General features: G+C 42.5%; 1 protein-coding gene across 2 annotated transcripts in view; it reads right to left on the reverse strand.

Moving 5' to 3' along the window:
* Positions 1-3,471, reverse strand: part of Nalcn (sodium leak channel, non-selective) — a 261,873-nt gene extending 258,402 nt beyond the window's left edge. The window contains exon 1 of one of the 2 annotated variants that reach the window (XM_075948960.1): positions 3,130-3,471. The gene's annotated coding sequence lies outside the window, so the exon portion shown is untranslated. The remainder of the gene's footprint in view (positions 1-3,129) is intronic. The other variant, XM_075948959.1, reaches the window with a different exon arrangement.
* Between the last annotated feature and the right edge of the window lie 9,351 nt (positions 3,472-12,822).

Genomic DNA, 12,822 nt, shown 5'->3' on the forward strand with positions numbered 1-12,822 from the left:
CATAATCTCTTCTAACTCCAAGTTAGGGGATCTAATATCCTCTGGCCTCCACAAGCACCTGCATTTGTAGGGCACATAAATCCAGGAAGGCATGTATATATCACTACAGAGTAAATCTTTTTTTCAAGAAAGTTAAGTTTTACATTTGTGTTTAGATAAATATGCACATATTCATAATGCCCGTGTGCTTCTTCTAAGAAACATAGCTGTTAATAATTTTTCAGAAAAAGCTAACGGTAGAAATCGACTAATGTATCATGATGACCTATTAGGATATTATCTGACAGTAATAAAAACAGAGGCAACAAGCCTCCAATGATAGACATAACAGTTTAGCAAGCAAGGTTATGTTTGGGGGGGGCAGGGCAATATAGTCTTACAAACTATTAAAGTAAGCAAACTGTATGGAAACACTTCAAACGTTTGTAATAAATAGCCCATAGAACAAATGGCATAAAGACATTAGCATCACGACCACAGCTATGTAATGTTCTGAATTTAACAAGACTACTAAGAACGAGGACATTGCAATCATTTGTATCAGCTTGTTAAAAAAAAATGAGTATCTCAATTCCTCATCCTTTAGCTTCTCTATCCCCTTTGATTATTTAAAATAAGAAACCTACCACTTTCACCAACATATTGCATAAACATAAACTGAACAAATCCAGTAGAAATTGACATCTAATGTGGACAGGGGAAAGTGCACGGCTTCAACTCTATACAAAGAACTACAGGCAACTAAGGAATGTTGAGAGCAGGAGAAATAGTCTCATAGGAAAGAGCCCACCAATGGATTATCCAATACCAAATGGTCAGACCTGAAAACATACACACAAGTAACATTACACAGACTGAGTAGGTTATAGTTAGAAATATATATGTGACCATACATTCTATGTATATATGTATATAAACAAGTGATGAAAAAAACAGGCCATGAATTTTAAAGATAGTAAGGTAGAGTATATAGGAAGACTTGGAGGCAGGAAAAGGAAGGGAGATATGATGTAATTATAATCTCAAAAATTATAAGAAATATTTTAGAAGATAACAAATATTGAAAAAAATTAAATGTCTGTACAGAAAAAAAAATTCTGAAGGCACAAAGCTTCTCCAGAGAGTCTTTGACACACATAAGACAGGCATTCAATTCTAAAACACCTTTCTGTTACCCTTAGGGTACAAGGATAATTTGCAATATCTTGAAGCTCAAGAGCATAGTTCCTAGGCCCAGACTAGAATGCAGTGCCTCTCACTGTTTGATGACCTGCAAGGGCATTTTCCTGACAGATTCTTAAGGACCAGGCCCATCTCTTTTCCGCAAAGAATACTCACATCCTATCTCTGTATCTGACTTATGTATGACATTGTGGCTAAGATGTGGCTAAACTTTTCCTCACAACTCGAGATCTACATGTGACTAGTTTCCAATGCAAGCACCTAAATCTAAAATTATCTTAGCAACATTGGTGAATGATGACATAAATACGTTCTTCCACAGGTACAGACAGTCATGTGTACAGACAGACGCATACAGTTGCAGCTCATGCTGGTAAGAGGAAAAAAGGAACTGGAACACGCTGCCGTCCACAAAGAAAAAGCAAAACACTTCATAGCCATCAGCTTACTGAACTGTGAGCAATGCTGCTATTATGAGTAAATTTTCTTCTTTTAAATGCAGGTTTCCTATTGAATTTCCTTTCAAGTCACACCAAAGCTATAACTGCTGTTACCATTTCAGAAGTCATGGTTTTGTTTTTGTAGGACTTCTAACACCATCGTTTCCAATGGCAGCATCCTGTTCAGTCAGACAGGCTACCCTTCCACTTCCCATCTCCAATGACCCTTCACACATTTGAACTATTCGGCAAAGCCCGAGTTTTCCTCTTTTCTTCATGTTTTATCAAGGGTTGAGTCAAAATTATATCAGAGGAGAGTGAAATGTTCAACATAGATTGGCGCAGAATGGACACCACACAATTCAGAAATTTCAGAAGTTGTGGAGATTTGAGAAGCCCTGATTCTTGTTTGGGTTGTTGGACAACCTGGATGTAAAAAGTCATTCCTGCTGCTTAGAAACTGCCACAGTACCCGCTCCTCTCCCAGGTAACAAAGTCACCCCAAAAGCTATGAAATGAGGAATCATACGTTTAAAAACAAGAACAGAAACAGGCACCTGTTAATTTTTGATCCCATGTGAGAAACCAAAAACTATAGAAACAAAAGTAGCAAGAGGCCTTACTTCCGGTCCAGAAATTGAAAGCTTCCTAAGGTGGGAGGGGGGGGGAGAGAGAGAGAGAGAGAGAGAGAGAGAGAGAGAGAGAGAGAGAGAGAGAGAGAGAGAATTCACACATCCTTCACAATACAGTCTTTGGAAATTTGGGCTCAAAGCTAAAATATTTATTTTTCTATGAGAAAGAACTTAGGGTCCAGATTCAGAAGCATTATGTTGTCACAAAAGAACTTAAGTCAGAGAAATAGCCAGCCCTGGGGCAGGGTTCTGGACCCACTTCCTAATTCCAGCCAGGCCCTCCAAGCTGGGCTCTTAAAGATTCAAAGACAAAATGGAGTTGCTTTAGCAAGACAAGACTTTCCTTGCTGGTGGGCCACCCCAATGTAGCTGCTCAACCAGGCCAACAGAGGACAATTTAACAAACAGCAGTCTGCAGGATCACAGAGTGGGGGCAAGGCCAGGAAGGCCTCCCCAAAAGCTGATGGCGCAGAGGTACCCCTGAAACCCTCCGGGTTGGGCGATGACCCTGGTGAAGGCCAGAGGCAGACAAGGACAGCACAGTGGTGGTCTTGAGGCGCATCAGCCCCACCCCCAGGCACCTGCTTCCCCCACCTCCAGCACCTGCTGGATGCCCAGGCTGGGCAGGCCCCATCCAGAGGCCCATGGCTTCCCAAGGCCGGCCCCGGGCCAGGTTGCCCCAAGCCGGAGGGCGCATAGTTGCTCCCAGGGTCCCTTCCCTGCGCTCCCCAGGCTGAGTTGTCGGCGGCCTTTCCTATCCCCAGCCCCTTCCCAGGCCGGACCCCAGCGGAGGGCGAACCGAGCGCTCCAGGCCTTCTGATCAGGACTCTGTGCCCGCCGCGCCGCAGCCTCCTGGGCCAGCGGCGGTGACCAACCTGTAACCGCGGCGCGCGGAGCGGTCACGGTGCTGGGGCTGGGGCAGCAGCGGCGGTGGCGGCGGCGGGTGGTATCCTTGCGGGTCGCGCAGGTCTGGGCGGGCGGGTACGCTGCCCCTCACCTACGGCGGCTCAGTCAGCTCCTTGCTAGCCCTGCACTAGCGTCCGCGTCTGCGGCAAGGGCTCGGGACTCGGGGAGAGCTGCGGGGGTCCTGGCCTTGCGATTATTAGCTTGCCTTTTGCAGTTGGCTTTGCTGTGCGAGCTACAGAGGATGCTCAAGGCGCCGCCGCAGCTGGTTGCCAGTGCCAGGGTCCGGACTTGCAGGTGGCTTCCCTCTCTCTGCCAGAGCCAGTCTCTCAGCAACAGCTGGGCAATCTTGGGCTGCTGTGGGGGCTCCTACTTCTAGGCCTGCAAGCCCAGTGTGTGCTTCTGTCGTCCTAATTTATTAAGTAGTGTCTAAAGGGTACTAACCAGGACCACATCTGAGTATGAAATTGCTAAATAATAAATACACTATTAAAGTTTTCGGTCTTTTAAATATTCTGTCATGTAGATTGAGGCTAAAGTCTGTTCATACATCTTTAACCCCAAACCCCATTTGTGGTTCCAGGGTAGCTGGAGTTTGGGGCCTCTTAGGGACCCCAGTAGAATAGGTGTAGGGTCACCTTGCATCTCAAGCACCCTGTGCTTGCCCAGCGGACACCTTTCATTGCACTCTCTTCTAAAGGTTTGCTTAAATGTTTTCGTCTTGCTAGGCAGTCAGCCATAGCAATCATGCAGGAGTTTCCGGCCTGTGATTTCACTATCACAAGTCAGTCGGGATGGAGAAAGATGAAGCTTCTTCTAAAGGGAAAATTAACTGACAAACAACTGCTTATCACAAAATACTGTATCCCTAGCAACGAAAGTAAAATTACACACACATTCTAAACATGCATTTATTTTGGCCTTGTTTAATTAAATTGCCACCTTTACAAACAACCCAATCTTCACAGCCCTTTTAGACTGTTTGTGGACTTTTGGCTTGTTTTGTTTTGTTTTTGTTGTTGTTGGTTGGGGTTTTGTTTATGTTTGTTTACAGGGAAATGTTCATAATTAGTGCTTTACAATATATAGAAATGTGAGGGCCTTTTGTTCCTTAAAATTTCAGGAGATGTCAGAACCAACTATATAAAAATCTGTATTTTATGCAAAGGACTGAGACATTTTCATAATAAAAATAATTTCAATACTGGTAAAAACACAAATAGTCTAAAAGGATTGTGAAGATTGGTCTGTTTGTAAAGGTGGAAATTTAAGTAAACAAGGCCAAAAATGCATGTTTAGAATGTGTGTGTAATTTTCCTTTCGTTGCTAGGGATACAGTATTTTGTGATAAGCAGTTGTTTGTCAGTTAATCTTCCTTTTAGAAGAAGCTTCATCTTTCTCCAGCCCGAATGTCTTGTGATAGTGAAATCACAGGCCGGAAACTCCTGCATGATTGCTATGGCTGAGTGCCTAGCAAGAATAAAATAATTAAAAATAATTTCAGTACTAGTAAATCCATAGCTAATTTACTTTAAATTTTTTACTGGTTCAACTCATCATCTCTCTGTTTACATTTTATTTTAACCTACATACTACTTTATTGCTTGTGTTAAAATACAAAATGGCATATCACTCCTGAGTTTATTATAAATTAGAATTATCACAGAAAAAATATAATCATGAGACATTTTAAGACCAAGATTTTTATAAATATTGAATGTCATGTTTCAGCGGTGGTTTTCACCTATCCCAGCAATATTACATCACACAGGCCCTTTAGAGCCTTCCCTGTTCGTAACTGACATATCTCAACTGACAAATCTGGTTCCTGCTTGAGAGTCACTCTGAGTACCATGGGTGATTCAGAGTCTTGAAGAGTCCATGGCATTCAAGGAAAGTCCTTGTGATCTGGGAATGTGTGGAGAAGCTCAAAACAGCCATTCCAGAATCTAGGGATTCACTGTATATAGGAAGAGACCTTTAAAGAAACAAAAGAGAATGCTTATATTCAAAATACTATACTGACTCTTTCTACCTGCTCGTTATTCCTCCAATTTCCTTTCAGTCAAAACAGGTAAACATGAACAAATGCTTCCTCCAGAATTGCTGTTCTATGAATTAATATAATTCACAGATTATTTTTTTTTGTCTTGCGACATGTTTTTGACAAACTAACATCAATTTCCAAGGCTTGAATACCATGAGATTTTCAGTTTATTATACAACACTGGGCTATCTGGTCAGGACACATCTGTAACCTGTAATCGGTGGATTAATAAGCATCTGGGGACACCCTGTGTCCCCTTTTCATAGCATGTCATCTCCATTTGCTTCTTCTTGCTTCAACTCCTGGGCCTGGAAAGAAAGTTAGTACGTGTGAAATATGAGTTAAATCTGTATTATAGTATGAAATGGAAGAGGAGGCCGAGTAGCTGCAGGGGTCTGCACAGTGCAGCAGAAACCAGGGCAATGTGCAACTAATACTGGAACTTATGAGTACTGTTCAATTAGATTTGATTTATAGATACTTTATGTTTATATAATTGCTCAAGGGTCTTTTAAAGGCTCCTTTTAGAATTGATCTAAATCAGTACACAGTTATTTATGTGATATGATTTGGAGATCTACTTTCCCCTGATTATTTATCAGATGATTTTTCTATTAAAGTCTCTTGGGGTGAGAAAATAAAGGTTAAATATACCCACATAAAAATATAAAGAGGGAAGAGGCTTTTGTTTGCCAACTAACTGTCATGGTTTCTTGGATACAGAAGTTAGTCTAGGTAGAAAATATGTCTTAATGAGGAGTGGGCAGGGCTTAGGAAAGCCAACACAATGTTCAGCAGGACTCATAACAGTTGGAGCAAGGGGACAGACATATTGCTGATTTGTGTAGCTCCAGTGATTAGCAAGGTCTATCTTGGATATTTAGGGAAACAGTATGAAAAGTTTCTATTGAGGGAAATTTATGGTTGGTGGTTTTGCTTGTTGTTTTTAACCATCAACATCTTAAAATCACATGCAAAGAAAACCTTAATAGGGAATAGCTATATTAGGTTAGCCTGTGGACATATCTGTGGGAGATTGCTTTGACTGTTAATTGATGACCCACTCGGAATGAAGGTACTTCCAGTTCATGGGCCAGTCCAGGAACTGTGGAAGAATACTATCATCAGTTCTTCCATTAACCTTCTATTGCAAGCAGTTTTTTCTTCTTTGCCTTTTACAATGTAAATCTTACCTGTTCAGTTGAGAACCAGTACAGTCAAGCTTGAACCCAGCTCTCCAGGCAGATTCTATACTGCAGTTATAACTCATCTATCCCTGGTAAACAGCCCTCAACTGCTCAGAGATCTGAGGAATATGATATTTAAATGCTTAATTATTAAAAGACTTTTCAAAACAAAAAGAGACAGGTTGGCTCCTAGCAGCAGCGCTCTATTTCCTCCAAAAAGCTGGGATGCTTTACTCTCAGAGGCTCTTTCTTATTTAAAGCAGACAGTCTGGTTATTCACCCCTTTGTGAACCTTTGGCTTCCTTGTAATGGTTTAAGTAAAATGGGGCTATTACCCTAGGGACAGCAGGCCATGAGCCACAAAATCAGCAGCAAATCCCTGGCAGGGAACCACATAGAGTGTAAGAGACCTGAGTGGGTCAGTTAGTCTCATGAGGAGCTGCAGAGGGTGAGAGACAGAGGTGGATAGGCATACCATGCAGAGTGAGGTTGGATATTTATTTAGTGGGTTATGGAGGGGAAAGAAAAATGAAGGAAGAGGGGCAGAGGGAAGAGCAGAGAGAGGGGGAGGGGGAGAGAGAGAGAGAAAGAGAGAGAGAAGAGGAGGGAGAAGAGAGGAGCCAAGGCATCAGCTACCTCTTTAGAAGAAAGATGAAAAGGAAGAAGGTCTCAGGCTGGAAGCAGAGGGAAGATCCACTTGCCTAGGTGGATGGGGAAGGGAGTGGGCAGGGCTTGTCTCTTAAAGTGTCAGGGTACCTGGGTGATAGACCAGGCCAGTAGATTATAACAGTCCCATCTTCTTTTTATAATAAAAAGGCAGGGAGTTAGGCATAACAGGTTAAAGGAATTGGGATGGTAAAATTCTCAAGACTGCTTCCTGCTTATCTGTGGGTGTTGAAGTCTTTCTTGGGGGGCCTGAGAAAGCTGGGTGCTTGTCACATCCTGGGATAGCTGCTCACCTTATACCTATCTAGGATTTGTGGTGTGGAACTTTCCAGTGTCTTTTGGACCTGGAAAGGTGTTGGCAGAGCAGAGACAAAGTTAAGTGTAGAAAAAAAATTTTTTTTTTTTCAGGACCAGGGAATTGAGAGGGGTGTATTTGACCTGTTTAGGATAGATCTTTTTATTTGACTCCCTGGAATGCATAAGAATCTTTTGAGTGTGCAAAAATAAAAGTTTTAGATACATACATTGTATAAACAGCGGCATATTTATGGCAGAATGACTGTGACAGATGTTTTTGCACAATGAAAAGTATCTTTAAGACTATGAAAAACAGCGTGAGAGAGAAATTTGATAACTTGCATTTGTCCTCACATCTTTATAACTTACAAGCAAACACATTAATAACTTGAATTTGTATATCTAAAACACTCTTTATACTGAGATTTGTTTGGAGATGTCATCCATTTAAACTGATAAAACCTCTTAGCTATCAAACTGCATCAGAAATCTTTGAGAAGGATAAAATTTTACTCGAGGAGTTATTGATTAGAAAACAACAAGGAACTTAGTTGTCTACAGAGAGAGAGCTGATTTCCTGCCCCCTCTCCAGCACTCCCACCTCTCTCTCTCTCTCTCTTTCTCTCTCTCTCTCTCTCTCTCTCTCTCTCTCTCTCTCTCTCTCTCTCTCTCTTTCTATCTCTGTCTGCCCTTCTTCTGGAAAGGCAAATTTTGCCTCTCTCTCTTCTCTTCCCTCCTTCTCTTCTCCCTTCTCCATTCCCTTCCCCCTCCATAACCCACTAAATAAACTCTATTCGAGCTCTCTCTGCATGGTGTATCTATCTGTCTCTCTCCCACTGAGACCTCAGGCCACCTGCCATGGGACCTGCTTAGGCCATGGGTGGCCGGCTGCTGCCTCTCCTGGGACCACCATTCTTCTTGGTACCGGCCTTGGGTCACCAGCATTATGAATGATAACAATAGTCCTGGTAGCTGGGGAAGGAGAGTCCTAAAACCAGGGAAAAGAGAAGAGTTCCCATTTTCAGTCACAGGCAGATAGGGAACAGGCCATTGATTGACAATACTTATTGGGAGTCCATTTGATCTGTGAGAGGTGGCTCCATGTTGATACCCTGAAGCTTACAAGAATTATTTGTAAGTTGATAAACAGAGGTAAAAGTTTTAAATATGCTAGCATTACTACTTTGTAATCTGTACTGAAATCCACAATGTAGAAAAGATAGTAGACTCACTCTTTTAAGTCATAGTTTTTAAAATCTTGAGAAGATGAAATTTGATTCTGTTTTAAAAGCATGAACACTCCTATATCCAGAAGACTGGGTTTATAGAGATTAGACAGATGTTTTTAGCACACTGAAAAGCACTTTTAAGTCTGTAATTAGAAGACAACCAAAGGGGACTTAAAATCTTGAGCTTGTGATAATAATAGTAGAAGTATTTTACCAAAGCTAGATTAATAGCCTATCAGAAGTTCATTGATTAATGTTAAAACTCTGAATATTTGAAGTCTTAATACAACAGTAGTAAAGCAAGGGAAGTAAATCTGAAACATTTTCCACTCTTTTTATATATCTTAAGTCACTTTCTTATCACAGCTTAAGGTTTAATGTACACAGGCCTTATATAAATTTCCATTTACACCTTAAAACACTTTCTATCTAATCATTCACCAGGAGACACAAGTAGTTGATTACTGAGAACAGCTATTATAAAGAGAGTTTCTTTAGATAAAGGAATAGTAAAAATTACATTAAAAATCTGTTTTGTGAGTTTATCTTCTTTTTGGACTCTGGAAACAAAATAAATTGTGTCTAAATGTAGCAGTAGCTCTAGGAAAATGAGGCCTGTGGTCTGATTTTTACAGATAAAAGAGAACTGAGAGGGCAGCTGAAGCCTTGGGAGAAATGAGCTGAGTGTTTACTGCCCTTAAAGCTACAATCAGTCAATATCTTCAGAGATCTGAGGATAAATCATAAATGGAAATATAATCTAAACAGTCTACATACCAATCAAAGTGAGAGACTCGTTACCTTAGGAGGGTTACCTTAGGCTCCAGTGGGGGCGGGAGTTTTAGGTCTTCAGCTAACATACCTGACAGCTTTTACTCTTTACCTGTAATCAGAGCAGCATCTGCCTTTGGATGTCAGACCAAGGTCTGGGATTTGTTTTTCCCTCTTCTTCTGAAGTTACAAGTTGGGATATGAAGCCCAGGGAAGGATGTTCTCTAAGTTAGGGTTTTTATTGCTGTATAAAGAAGACATGACCACAACAACTCTTACAAAGAAAACATTTAATTCAGGTAGTGGCTTACAATTTGCAAGATTCCGTCCATTATCATCGTGATAGGGAGCACAGCAGCCTCTGGCAGACATGGAGCCGGCTACAACTGGAGCAAAAGGCAGCAGGCAGTCGACTGTCACACTGAGTGAAAAACTTGAGAAGAGACAGCAAAGCCCACCCCTGCAGTGACACCACACACACACACACACACACACACACACACTTCCTCCAATAAGGTCACGGCTCCTTAGTGTCACCCCCTTTGGAGGCCATTTTCTTTCAAATCACCAAACAGGTGCAGTCTGGGGTTGTTGGGTAGGCATAAGGGGTGTAATGGATGGTGGGCCATGTCTTAACTGTGATCCCTCAGTCCAGCCTGACCTCTGATAAAGCAGAATTCTCCTTCTGAAGTTGTAGGCCAGGATATGGAACCCAGAATTGGGAGTGATGTCTGGGGGTGTTGGGTGGGTTGGGGTCCCTATATCCAGCCTGGCCTCTGGGGACACTAGGACCAGCCAGGCTTTTGGTTAGTCCTTTATATAGGTTTTAATTATAAGCCTATTTGCTATAAGTTTTTTTTTTTTTTTTTTTGGTTTTTCGAGACAGGGTTTCTCTGTGGTTTTGGAGCCTGTCCTGGAACTAGCTCTTGTAGACCAGGCTGGTCTCGAACTCACAGAGATCCGCCTGCCTCTGCCTCCCAAGTGCTGGGATTAAAGGCGTGTGCCACCACCGTCCGGCATTGCTATAAGTTTTAAGCCAAATTTGGTGACAGATTTTACATGATTTTTTAACCACACTCAGTGAATTTACTAATCAATTTGGAGATAACAACTGTTTAACAGATTTCTTGAAGAGAGTACAGAAAAATAGAGATAAAATATTGAACCTTCATCAGGCGGTGAAAGAGACAGAGACAGAGACCCACAATGGAGCACCGGACTGAAATCTCAAGGTCCAAATCAGGAGCAGATGGTGAGAGAGCACGAGCAAGGAACTCAGGACCGCGAGGGGTGCACCCACACACTGAGACAATGGGGATGTTCTGTCGGGAACTCACCAAGGCCAGCTGGCCTGGGTCTGAAAAAGCATGGGATAAAACTGGACTCGCTGAACATAGTGGACAATGAGGACTACTGAGAACTCAAGAACAATGGCAATGGGTTTTTGATTCTACTGCACGTACTGGTTTTGTGGGAGCCTAGGCAGTTTGAATGCTCACCTTATTAGACCTGGATGGAGGTGGGTGGTCCTTGGACTTCCCACAGGGCAGGGAACCCTGATTGCTCTTTGGGCTGACGAGGGAGGGGGACTTGATTTGGGGAGGGGGAGGGAAATGGGAGGCGGTGGCGGGTAAGAGACAGAAATCTTAAATAAATAAATGAATAAATAAAAAGAAAAGAAATTCACGAAGTACAGGCCCAGGAGGGCACTAGGAGAGATAGAACAGGTAACTCTGAGAGAAAATGGGACAAGGAAAAGGTCATAGACCTGTTATGCCCATGTCACATGACCCCCAAACAAGACAACCACAGAGTCGGTATCAGACACAGACACACTGGGATTGATTACAAGTCCAATGCACTGCTATAGTGGGTGGGGGAAAAACAGTCCCCAGGCTTCAGGGTGAGCGATTTTTAAAAAGAAAACTGCAAGGCAGGGTGGCACAAGTCTTGACGTTTTAGGATTGGGTAAAAGTATACAACATTTGAGTTTGTGGGTTGGCATATAGGGGAATTTTAAAACAGTGGTTAGTTAGATACATACAAGGATGTCTGAAGCAAGCAGATGTTGTTTGGACACCCTGGTGGATCATTTTGACCAGGGCTGGCACTGTTTCTTGTGAATGTTTTATGACTTTGCTGGGCTGCATTCAGCACCCACTCCCGCAAGTCAGGTCCTGTCTAAAATGGAGTTCTTTTTCAAAATGGAGTTTGTTCTGTTCTTTCAGAACCTGGAGTTTGTAGTCAGCTCCTAGAGGGAGGGGGGGAAGTTCCAGGAAGGAGCTGAGATGAGACAAGAGGGGAAAGTGTCATGGTAACAACAATTCCAATCTGGGTCATCCCTAAGTGAACTGAGAGTCTTGTCAGAGAAAAATGTCCCAAATCACAGAGGAGAGGGATCCCTTTCCACATGATGAGGTCTCAATAGGGCTAGAGGAAGCTTCTTGACATACTTGTGTGGCTTTCATGGTAAAAGTAGACAAGGCAAGGAGCTCCAGAGTGACACCCAATAGAAGGGGAGAGACAAGTAGTTAGTTAGAGCAGATAAAGGAAACAATACCTTGAGAAGTGCAAATGTCTTAGGAAATAGAATTTTCCATGCATTGGATCTTTGAAGGGCATTGCAAGGCATATGCCCATGTGGTGGGCAGGTCAAATGACATGGTAGGAATATGCCCACTTGGAGTCCCAAACAGGTGAAGAAGTGTTTGTCTATATGGTGGGAAGCCCAAAAGAGTAGAGCTGGAAGAGAGGACACTCACCAAGAGGTGAGGAGAGATGAACGGTTAGTTAAGGAAGAGGGAAGAAGCAGTTGAAGAGGTGAACCCTGGAATCAAATTTGGTGGGTGGCAAAAGGCATCAGAAGCAAAGGATCCACACATACCTTAGGAGAGTCAGATTAGCAGCTTGGTTCAGGAGTTCCTTGGAGAGAGGAACCCACTTAAGCAATTCTGATTGAATTTCATTCATCACTGGATGAGTGAAAAAAAGAAAGAAGGAAAGGAAAGGACATGATTGCTACTAGGTATGGTAGAAGAGAAAGGTTAATGTACATGTGTGGGAAAGGATAGAGTATTCATGACCAGTCTGAGCCGGACCATGTGAAGAGAAAGGGAGACGGACGAGAAGGGACCAGGTGCAGCAGCTAGGAGGCCAAGGGTCCAAAAATATCTGGATTATTTAGGAAAGAGCCTTCGGAGGAAGGGCAGAGCTGGAGAATTCAGGATAGAGGGCAGGATATTCAAGTCACACCCTGTAACAGATGGGGATTTGGAGGGGCGGGATGCTGGGAAAACCTAGCAGTCAGGTCCAGCTTTGATATGTTAAATGGCTACTCAGTCTTTTGTCCCTGCTTGAGAAACTTAACATTTGGTATTTCCACTATCTGAAGACTTTGTTATCTTTTATTCCCCCTTGTATATTTTTTTACAAAAGGTGTCTTTTGTCTTTCTTGTACTGTTTTTTCTT

The sequence above is a fragment of the Microtus pennsylvanicus genome, chromosome 15 (assembly GCF_037038515.1).
Source record: "Microtus pennsylvanicus isolate mMicPen1 chromosome 15, mMicPen1.hap1, whole genome shotgun sequence".
NCBI lineage: Eukaryota > Metazoa > Chordata > Mammalia > Rodentia > Cricetidae > Microtus > Microtus pennsylvanicus.